Below are 12,372 nucleotides of genomic sequence, written 5' to 3'. Positions count from 1 at the left end.
GCTCACCTTCCTCCTCCTCCTTTAACCTCTCATTTACAACACTGGCATATCCTCCTCCTTCAACACCACCTTGTCTGGGGAGCCTTTCCTCTTCTCTGCTCTCCCTCAAGCGGAATAGATAACCCAAAAGTACTTATGGTGATGACCCAGCCTTCTGAGAAAGCAGCCAAACGCTCATCAGACTGTTTTTTAAAGGGACAGGCTCTGGATGAGAATAGTTGGACATGGGGACATTGCAGGACATTGCTGCAGTCTAGTCCCTCAAGCACTGGACCTTCAACTCCCGTCCTCCATCACATCTTGTAGTCCATTTAGTGGTCAAAATAACCTTCCAAAAAAGGAGGTTGATATCCTGTTCTGGATTGAACCCAGACAGCCTCTCCCCCAGACAGGATGAACATCTAATTATAACGTAACCTGACAGATAGCATTGCTTCATATCTTATATTATTTAACATTTTATGTTATTGATGTAGAAATGTAGAAATCCCACCAACAAATCCATTGTAAAAAGTTATTAAGTGTTTACATTCACACAAATAAGTCCATGTCGAACATGAAGGCATTTCCTAAAATAAAGTATTTGAGCAACAAGAGCATTTGTTAGGTTGGCCTCCAGGATGCCTGTGGCAGCTCCAGAGTGATTATGGTCTTCCACGGCTGTGATGGGAGAAACAATTCATACACAGAAAGTTGTCAGGTGATTCACCAAACTGAATTTAATGGCAGAGGGGGGAAAAATGAACGTGGTGGAAAAATGCTCATGGTAAATGTCAGTCACAGTCGAATAGCTATGTGATACTACAATGCTAATATCCGTATCTGTGTTTACGAGCTTTGGGTAGGGAGTGAAAGGATGGGCTTGCAGGTACAAGCGGCCAAATCGAGGACCCAGTGGCATACTGTGGTATTGTGCTTTTATTTGTTGTTAGTGCAGTGACAGCCTGTTTTTAGTGTGTGGTTCCTTCTTGTGCAACTGGAGGCTTAAGGGGGGAGATATGTGGAATGGTGGGTCTGCGGCTGAACAGCCGGCCCTTTGTAAAATAAATAAGCCTTGCCCAGATCAGTGACTCAGCAATTCCTTCGACCTCAAGGTTTGGTTTTTTACTCCACTTTGCACCTTCTACAGACAGCTTTGTGCCTTTCCTATTCATGCAGTCAACTGCATTGACCACAGGTGGACTTCAGACCAGGTGTGCAAACATCTCAACGTGATCAATAGAAGGGATGCACCTGATTTAGATTTCAAGTGTCATACCAAAGGGTGTGAATATCTGCGTCAATGTGATAGTTCAATTTTTTGTTTTTAATAAAGTGGCAAAAATAAACCATCCTGAAATCCTGTTTTCACTTTGTCATTCTGAAGTATTGAGTGTTGATTGATGAGAAAGAAAAGGAACAAAATAACAACATGCGTAAATCATGAAAGGGTCTGGAAACGTTCTGAAGGCACCATAGATACGTATGAAAGACACTACGTGATAGACATTAATTTACAAGAAATCTGAACCATTTCTTGAAATCCAGCAAAGATGGTTAATTTATGGCTACGGGGAAGGAGGTGATCACTTAAGATTTTGCATTTTCTTTAAAGGAGCTTACAACATCCTATTGCACCTTATTCTCTGGGCCGTCCTGTACTCCTTGTAATGAAACTACAGTAATTGTCATTGAAAAGATAATGATCCACAAATGTGTTACACGGCTAGAGCATAACTAAAATAAACACAGCCATGCAATTGAAAAAAGGAAATCTAAGTCACTAATAAAATGATATGGAATTTTAACACTGTGTCTTGGAGAACTATCAGTGACATGTCCTATTAGAAATGTGTTTATTTTTCAGTATGTATTTGGCTGCAAGTAGGAGATAGATAAATATATAGATAGATATGAAAGACACAATATGATAGATAGATAGATAGATAGATAGATAGATAGATAGATAGATAGATAGATAGATAGATAGATAGATAGATAGGAAAGGTACCATACATGAGAGAGAAAGAGAGAAAGTGCCCTATATACCATAGAGATAGATAGGAAAGGCACTATATGCCAGAGAGAGAGACACACACACACATACACACAGAAAACACACCATATACCACATGGATTGATAGATTGAAAAAAGGAACTATACACTAGGTTGATAGAAAAGGCAATATATTACACAAAGTGAAAGACAGAGAAGGCACTATATGTCACATAAATAGATAATTAGAAAAGGCACTATATACCAGAGAGAGGGGGAGAGAAGGCAAAGGCAATGTATACCAGAGAGAGAGACACACACTCAAAGAGGGCACCATATAATAGATAGATAGATATTTTAGCGTAGTTGGCAAGATTAGATAGGTCAACAGATAGAGAGATAATGAAAAGGCACTATATAATAATAACTTGACAACGACAACTGCTGATCTCATCGCCTGAGGATATCAGATTACATGACACATTTATGTGACTCAGTGATGACTTTGCAGCACAGTTTCATGTCTCCAAAGTATCGTTAGTTCACCATTTTGTCAATAACATGCTTTCTGACCATGCTGCTGTTGTTTAAATGCTTCCAGGTGTCGGGAGTTCATCTATAATCTCAGCAAATGTGTTATGTTTTTCCATTCAATTACTGCATGTCAACCATTAGACATCAGACACATGCCTGTGAGGTACAGTAGCTGCATGATAATCCTTTACTTCAGGTGAACACTCATTGGTGATAGATAGATAGATAGATAGATAGATAGATAGATAGATAGATAGATAGATAGATAGATAGATAGATAGATAGATAGATAGATAGATAGATAGATAGATAGGTAAGGCACTATATAGCAGAGAGAGAGAAATACTATAGCACATGAAACAAGTCATGTTTCCAGGGAAAGCCAATGTCTGGGGCAGGACAGTCAAGTGGCTCCCACAGACTTGCAACAGCAGTGTTACCCTCTGTGTCAACCAAACTGCAATTTCAAGTATATCAATGTATAAGTACATTTTTAGAAATAAACCTGAGCACATTCTAGATGGTCAAATCTGCATTCTCTGTGCCACTAGTTGCATGTCCACAGATGTGGCCTAAATCCCGTCTGATTATTCTGCTATACAGTGAATGAAACTGTGAAATCTCCTACACCGTGTGCGATATCAGATGAGCAAAGCCAAGTTGCCAAGGAAATATTTTTATGGAGCCGGAATTGTAAATACAGCATTAATCAATCCTGCTGTAAAATTGGCACAATTTCTTTATTTTTTTTTTTTTTAGTGTTATGCAATTCTCTGAAATAAAAAATTCCGATTTTGGCAAAAATGAACTGTAACAAACAGTTAGGTAGTGAGAGAAAGAGATCAGAAGATCCAAGGAAGTCAAAACCCATCCACCTAATCACGACTGACATCCTTATCCCTCTTTACATCTGGATCTTGAAAACTGAAGACATGCTTGAACATCCAGATGAAGTGACTCCTGCTTAATCGAAGTACATCAGCAACGTTGAAATGAATGCTTTTGGACAAGGGCCACTTGTCTGTATGCAATGACCTGGCAGTCATATTCAGCGGTGTTAAAGAGATCGGGGGCGTTGTGAAAAGCAGTTTTACCTCGCTTTTAAGCCAGCTCTGATGGAATATTAAGCAGGATTTGCAATTTAAATGCAAAATGCAAAACCATTATAACTCCAGCTCCATCATATTGTTCTGCTTCTGTGTGTGTATTTTCTGTTCATTAAAACATTCTGAAGGTGTTAGAGAGCCACATAATGGCTGCGGGGTTTTGTAACCACCCCACACGCTGAAACCAAAGTGTTTGACCCTTCCTTTGATAGAAAGACCATCATAAATAAGGAAACACCTAGAAAGGAAGGAAGATGAGAGGCCAGAACAGCAAGAATTGGAGTTACGAGGTGCCATCAGGAGCAAATGTAGGGTAGTGTGGTTAGCCCTCAGTAAAATGCCGGTGGGGGGCTGCTGGTACATGAGATGGACCCACTGTCTGCACCTGAGTGATCTAAAGCTATAGAATCGAAAATCTCTATGGGATTTTGAATTAGGCCTGGATATGTTCCTCATCCATTGAGAGTGTTCCACAGGGACATACTGTAGATAGATAGATAGATAGATAGATAGATAGATAGATAGATAGATAGATAGATAGATAGATAGATAGATAGATAGATAGATAGATAGAATTTTAACTTTACAGAAGCTTCAGAAAAAATGCATATACAGTGCCCTCCATAATGTTATGGACAAAGACACATTTTTCCCTGATGTACCCGTCTGCTCAACTGTTTAGAATTACAAATCAAACAATTCAGACATTGTGATTACAGTTCACACTGCAGACTTTCATTTAAGGGGATTTGCACACATTTCAGTCACACCATGTAAAAATGACGACCCTTTTTCTACATAATCCCTCATTTCAGGGCACCATAATGTCTGGGCACAGTAATGGCAGGACTATTAAAGCCATTGTCACATTTAGTCCTTTGTCACATATCCCTCACACACAATGACTGCTTGAAGTCTGTGATTCATTGATATCAGTAGGTGCTGAGGGTCTTCTCTGGTGATGCTCTGCCAAGCCTCTAATTCAGCCATCTTGAGGTCCTGATGTTTCAGGAGGCTTGTTCCCTTAAGTTTCCTCTTCAACATATGGAAGGCCTAATCAATTGGATTAGAATCAGGTGACTAGCTTGGCCATTCCAGAATTTTCTGTTTCTTTATCTTTGATAAACTCCTGTGTTGTCTCAGCAGTGTGTTTGGCTCATTATCTTGTTGTGGGATGAAGTGCCGTCTGGTGAGTTTGGAGCCATTTGCTGGAACTCAAGCAGATCAGATGTTTCTGTACACCTCAGAATTCATCGAGCGACAGCCATTAGCAGTTCCATCATCAGTGAAGAGAAGTGTGCCAGGACCTGTCGCAGCCATGCATGCCCAAGCCATAACACCTCCACAGGTGGTCTGCTTTGGATCTCAGGTAGTTCCTGTTCATCTCCACACTTCTCACCATCACTCTGCTGCAGGTTTATCTTTGTCTCTTCTCTCCACAAGACCTTTTCCCAGAAGTCTGCAGGCTCTTTGAAGTCCTTCTTCACAAACTATAATCTGCCATGCTGTTTGAGTGTCTAACTAGAGGTTTGCATCCTGCAGTATGGCCTCTGTGTTTCTGTTCATGAAGTCTTCTGCTGATAGTCATCTCTCACACACACACACACATCAGCCTCTTGAAGTCTCTCACACAGGCGTTTGGGACTTGTTCTTACCCATAGTGATGATTCTTCTGTCCTCAGCTGTGGTGGTCTTTCTTGGCCTACCAGTCGCTTTGTGATAGCTGAGCTCACCAGTGTGTTCTTTCTTCCTTATGATATTCCAGACAGTTGTTTCAGGTTTTATCAATGTCTCCAATGGTTTTATATTTTTCTCATGATGGCTTTTTTGACTGTGACTGGCACAGCTTTTGTCCTCATGTAGAACAATGATAACTACAGACCCCAAAGGGAAGAAGCAAGCCGAGGTTTCTTATGAAGCAATGAAACCGACCTGAGGAATCAGAATCACCTGGGAAGTCAATTGTCCCAAACACTATGGTGCCGTGAGATGGGAGGGACCGTGCAGACAAAGTGTTGTCAATTCCTATGTTGCGTGAGTGAAATGTATGGAAATCCCCTTAAATGAAAGTCTACAATAATCACAATGTCTGAATTGTTTGATTTGTAATTTTAAACAGTGGAGCAGACGGGTACATCAAGGCAAAAGGTGTCTTTGTCCCAAACATAATGGAGGACACTGCATATTATAACAAAAAACAACACCCATTCCCCCCAAGACACAGATAAGACCTTCTGGTTTGAGTAAGAGAGCTGCTGTCGATCGCTGGCCTGTAGGTGGGAGTGAGATGTGGTCGGATGGACTCCATTGTACTGCAGGTTTGCATTTAACGTCATTGACATTCAGATAGAGCAGGTCCACAAATCCAACATGTGAACTGAACTCTATTCGTTCTGATGGCCGCCTTGGTCAGGTATTCTAGGGTCAGAATGATTCATTCAAATGCCAGATTAAATCCACTGTGGCTCAATGTTGTATAATAATAAAGCGTGAAATAACAGGTGAATACATATGTGATCAATTATTTTGTGATTTATATTTGTAATTAATTTGGACTGCTTTACAGAGATCTGTTTGCACTTTGACCTTTTTCTGTTTACACCAAATGAAGTCCACTTTGATCCAACGCCGTATAACAATCAAATGTGAAAATGTCCGCTTTTTATGGGCAGTCTATGGAGGTGAGGGTTAGATGGCGATGCCAAACGGGCCCTGTGCAGGTGTGTGACCTGTGATGGAGTGGCGTCCCGTCCAGGGTCAGTCCCTTCCTTGTGCTCTGTGCTCCTTGAGCCCGCCTGCCTGTCCTGTCTCGACCCTGAAGTGGACTAAGCGGCTTAGGGAATGTTATGTTGTGTTATTTTCAGTTCATTTCTCAGGAAGAACATATGTCATCTGATTAGTCTTTAAAGAAGTCGATCATTTTTTGGAATAAGTGGATGTCTCAAAAGCCTAATTTAATTTTCATTTTGGAGATGACTGCTAGCTGTCCTTATTAGAGAATTTCTATGAAACTTTGGTAAAGTAGGTCTGAATTCCTTGGGGCCAGACTGAGCAGCAATGAGCAAGACCCTGCCAGATTAATTTAGGTTCAGTGCTAGAGCTGAATATAGAGCACTCCTGTTGGAATAAACATGGCTGTGTGTGTGTGTGCATTATGTTATAGTATACTGCAATATTACGCAAACCGGAAGAAAAATAATGTAGTAGAGTGTCTTGTTAACGCAATAACTACACAGCAGATCCATTCATTTTCTGGACAGCATTACAGTACACGACTTCCAGTCATAGGGGATGTCAAACTTGACAACGACAGCTGCTGATCTCATCGCCTGAGGATATCAGATTACATGACACATTTATGTGACTCAGTGATGACTTTGCAGCACAGTTTCATGTCTCCAAAGTATCGTTAGTTCACCATTTTGTCAATAACATGCTTTCTGACCATGCTGCTGTTGTTTAAATGCTTCCAGGTGTCGGGAGTTCATCTATAATCTCAGCAAATGTGTTATGTTTTTCCATTCTATTTTTGCATGTCAAGCATGAGACATCAGATACAGGCCTGTGAGGTACAGTAGCTGCATTATAAGCCTTTACTTCAGGTGAACACTCAGGTGTTAGATAGATAGATAGATAGATAGATAGATAGATAGATAGATAGATAGATAGATAGATAGATAGATAGATATGAAACGGCACTATATATTACATAGATATGACAGGTACTATATAATTGATAGATAGATACAGGGTGGTCCAGATCTAATTATGCAGATCCAGATCGTCTGGATGACTTTGATTTATGCAGGGGTGATTCCAGTTCAGCGCAAAGATGATTCTTCATGTCGTCAGTTCGCACACTTCTTGATGGTCCGGGATTTATCGGGTGATTTTCTATGTAATAAACTTAAAAGTTATAGCGTATTGAAAATTGCATAATTAGATCTGGACCACCATATAGATAGATAGATTGGAAAGTCACTATATCATAGATAGATAGATAGATAGATAGATAGATAGATAGATAGATAGATAGATAGATAGATAGATAGATAGATAGATAGATAGATAGACTTTAATTTTAGTATAGTAAGCAGGATAGATCACCTATAGAGGGGAGTGACATATTTAGATTCGTCAAAAACTTTGAACCCCGGTTGTCGACAGATCTTGACATTTTAGTGTCCCCTGAAATCTCAATGATGGGTATGTGTCTGTCTGTGTGTGTCTTTCTGTGTGTAACAGTTTCTTGAGGACTGTCTAGAGCTAAAATGGCTGGACGGAAAAATGCCAGACTTGAAACTTAAGCCTGGTATGAGATGACGATATGCTGGTTAGTTTTTGAGCCAAATCGTGCAAGAGAAGCAGGCACTCGAGAGGACCCCTCAAATACTGTCATTCTGCAATTAATTTTGAATTCTTCTCATCAATTGCTATTGTAATGATCTATTTTATGATCAGATAGATCAGCATCAGAGTGGTAAATAATTACTGAAATGTTCCTAGGGTGTAAAATCTAAAGACGCTCCACGTCTGAATTTTTTAATGTATAATCATATCGTTCAGGTATCGTATCAAATCATACCTACAGTAAGTTCTAAAGTATTTTTTTCTCTAAGCGTTTAGTGGGTCCTACATATTATGTTCACTTTATCTGTTCCTGCCACCTTGTTCTCCTTTAAAATTATATATCCTGTGAATTAAATAATTGTGGAATATCACTTTGAGGAATGAGGGTTGTTGCGTAATGTTCTGGTCTGTAACATAGGGGGATGCACTTTCTCTAAAAATGAGAAAGGAGGAGAAGGGAACCCTGGATAGGAAGTTCAAGGGGTCCTCCAAAAAGGCACGAGATTCCGACATGTGTGCATTGTTTTTTCTGCAAATGATTAAAAGTGTTGGCAAACCATCAGAGGACATCTGTGTGTGTGGTGCGGCCTTTTTTGCTATTGAAACTGGTGTCTTCAACTTCATAGTGAGGGACAATTTAATGCCATGACAGCCGGGTGAGGTGTTCAACAGCTTCAGGGATAGGATTCAGCTCTTAACCGGTAAGAATACCCCATTTTAGCTTAATGGGAAAATGCACCAATTGTTTCCTTTTTCCTGTAACTTGGAATTCACTGTGGATTGTCCAGGTAGGTTTGATATTTAAGAAAATACACAGGGATGTGATCTGTAGCGATAGTGAGGGAGCAGGTTGAGGAGACCCTAGAGAGGTGGAGATCTGCTCTGGAGAGGAGAGGAATGAATGTCCGTAGGAACAAAACAGAATACATGTGTGAATGAGACGGAGGTCAGTGGAATGGTGAGGATGCAGGGAGTAGAGTTGGTGAAGGTGGATGAGTTTAAATACTTGGGATCAACAATACAGAATAATGGGGATTGTGGAAGAGAGGTGAAGAAGAGAGTGCAGGGCAGGGTGGAGAAGAGTGTCAGGAGTGATTTGTGACAGACGGGTATCAGCAAGAGTGAAAAGGAAGGTCTACAGGACGGTAGTAAGACCAGCTATGTTATATGGGTTGGAGACGGTGGCACTAACCAGAAAGCAGGGGACAGAGCTGGAGGTGGCAGAGTTAAAGAGGCTAAGATTTGCATTGGGTGTGACGAGGATGGCTAGGATTAAGAAGGAGTACATTAGAGGGTCACCTCAGGTTAGATGGTTGGGAGACAAAATCAGAGAGGCGAGATTGTGTTGGTTTGGACATGTGCAGAGGAGAGATGCTGGGTATATTGGGAGAAGGATGCATTTATAGAGCTGCCAGGGAAGAGGAAAAGAGGAAGGCCTAAGAGAAGGTTTATGGATGTGGTGAGACAGGACATGCAGGTGATGGGGGAGGGTAACAGAACAAGATGCAGAGGACAGAAAGATATGGAAGAAGATGATCCTCTGTGGCGACCTCTAACAGGATCAGCCAAAAGAAGAAGAAGAAGAAGACACTGGGATGAGAATACTTCTTTAAAAAAGGGACAGGGGTTCTGTTAATTATGGGGTATGAGATTTGCTGTATATCTGTCTAAAATATATGTCTATTTTGTGAGGGTAGTCCAGTGTCCTTACCTGGATGGGACATACCTCGAGATGGAAGGACAAGGGAGGACAGCTTAAAATGGCTTAGTCTCTCGCCAGAATGCTAGATGGTAGTAAACACAGGTTTGGATTCTCACATGGGTGCCCACAAGGCATGCCGGGCATTTTAGTCCTGGGAATAGCCCTTTTGCATCCCATGGTGGCTGCGGTATTTGGGAGTCCCAACTCCTTAGGGCTCTAAACTCACCCAGAAATGCTTCAGATCTGCAACTTCATATCACCAGAAGCACTCCTGGGGATTATATGAAAAGAGCTGCCTGCCACATGAACACAAGCCAGACTTGGGAAGAAGAAGGATAAAGCTTGTTGGAAGGAGCATCTGGCTCTTCACTGCATTCCCAGTCTGCCTGCTCCTTCTCTTACTCATTTCGGATGGGTAAGGGCTTTCGGCAAGCTGAAACAGGTCCCTGCCAGCAGACGGCCAGGAATCCTGCCGACTACGCCACTTGAGGCCACCAGGGGGCACTCCGGCTCCACAAACACCCAGTACAATGGCTCAGACACAAATACAAAGGCACAAAGAGTCTTTATTCATGGGAAATTCTTCTATCTGTTTTGGAGCCTTTGTGTAAGGTGTTTGGGGAGCTGGTACACCTCCTGGAGGCCACAGTATATTATTATTATATATATATATATATATATATATAGTGGTACATGGCCGGCTTGTCATCCCAGCAAATACCCCCAGGCTGCCAGATGGAGCCCTCCCTGCAGTATGGAGGTGCCCCAGGAGTCATGGACTATGTAGTTTTTATACACGACCCTGCTGGATACCACAGTGGCCACAAGAGGGAGCTGCAGGGAGGACCGAAGACTTATTTGTGCCCTATAACCCAGAAGTTCTTCAAAGGAAGAGCGACGGGCTTCCGGGGTGAAGAAAAGAACATTTTACCTGACCCGGAAGTGATACAGGATCACATGGACTGGGGATTGGGAACTCTTCCAGGTCAGGGAATATAAAAGGACTGTAGGAGCTCCTAGATGGCGAGCTGTGCTGGGTGGAAGGGTGGCAATGCGTCTGGGAGTGTGGAGGATTGTTCATTGTGATTATTAGTGTGTTTTTGAGTATTGTGGTGGAGAGAATGCTTTGTGCACTGTGGCATATAAATAAAGTCATCATTTGGACTTTTATCTGGTGTCTGGAGTCTTGGACAGGGGTTCAAGGGAGCGATAGCGCCCCCTATCTGTCACTATATATATATATATATTATCTGTATGTAAAGTGACCTTGGGTTTGTGAAAAGTGCTCTATAAATATAATTATTATTATTATTATTATTATTATTATTATTATTATTATTATTATTATTATTATTATTATGTGCTGTTTATATTCATTTTCTGTCTGTAAATAGGGTTTTTTAATTCCTTCTTTCGTATCTACACTAGGCCAGTTCTATTATATTCTATAGTATTCCCATTTTAATTATTATTTGTTTATTTCTTTTGTTTTCCTTCTAAGGGGAATATACAGTATAAATAATTATTTTTTGCTTTCTCTACTTTCTCTACTATACATACTACTTGTTTCATTGAGTTAATCCCGTCTGGCTTGCTATTTTCTCTATCCTGGTTTACAAAGTTCGCCATTAGTAAAGGGGATCAAATTACGGCTAAAGTTCTACCCATTTCTGAACCCATCGTATGAAAATGTTTGTAAGGGTAAAAGGTTCTTGTGTGTGTCGTTTACCTTTCATTGCAATTAGAGGAATTCGCTACAAGCACATATTTTTATCATAATATATTACATTGTCCTCATGACAATCACTCATACTTCTTCACAGGGGAGCACATAGAGATGCCAATCAACCAAAACTGTACGACTTTGTGATGTGGTTGGATTACTGAACTGGCTGCAAATATAAAAACACACAGAGACAGAAAGAACATTCAGAGTCCTCATAGGCACTGAACTGAGCCCAGATCTCAGGAGATCTGCTGAGCCACCGTGCCACTTCATAGAATAATGACAAGAAATAAAATAGGTTGGGGACGAGGCAGTGGGGGATGAATGGAGGTGTGGGGGGTGATTTGTATGACAAAGAAACAAAACACAAAGACTTTTGATTGTGATTGTTAGAAAACAAGCTGTGGCTGCAAGCATCTCTGACAAATTTCAAGAGAAAATGGAACTGGAGGAGAGCCAAGAGTTCAATACGCCGTGGTTCAGACAAACTGTCAACTGGCATGGCAAGAAAAAAAAACACGATTTCTGAGGTAGTTTTTTTTTTCTTCTCCCTCTCACTTTTTTTCTTTTTATGCTTGTTATTTTGTTCAGTTTCACTTTCCCCCCGACACCATGCAGGCTGAGAGCAGAAGCAGCCTGTTTGAAGGCTCTGCACTGATTAGAACTTCGTGCCTGCAAGTCTGGAAGGATTTCAGTGAGATAGTGCCGTGCGTGGAGTCGGACTAGCAGGGTTTGTGTGCGTCACAAGTCAGCTAGGCAAAAACCAAAAATAGATCTGAAGGACCTTGACAAGCAGTGGACTTCATCAAATGCTAAGCATCTGTACATGGTGGAAGGTGAAATCTGAGATGGGCAGAAATATTAACAAAGAGCTTCATGAGTCCTCAGCTTTAACGTTCATCCATCCGTTCATGAGCTTACTTAATGCACTGATAGGGCAGGGAAAAAATATATGATAGATATGCACTAGAGCATTGTA

At 41.1% G+C, this 12,372-nt stretch overlaps 1 protein-coding gene across 2 annotated transcripts in view; it reads left to right on the top strand.

The window, feature by feature from the left end:
• LOC120540444 (caM kinase-like vesicle-associated protein) overlaps nucleotides 1–12,372 on the top strand; it is a 253,971-nt gene that overhangs the window by 141,617 nt on the left and 99,982 nt on the right. The gene's annotated exons all lie outside the window — the stretch shown is intronic.

The sequence above is a fragment of the Polypterus senegalus genome, chromosome 12 (assembly GCF_016835505.1).
Source record: "Polypterus senegalus isolate Bchr_013 chromosome 12, ASM1683550v1, whole genome shotgun sequence".
In the NCBI taxonomy this organism is placed as follows: domain Eukaryota; kingdom Metazoa; phylum Chordata; class Cladistia; order Polypteriformes; family Polypteridae; genus Polypterus; species Polypterus senegalus.
Note: the sequence above shows the minus strand (reverse complement) of the source record. Positions and strands in the feature narration are given on the sequence as shown.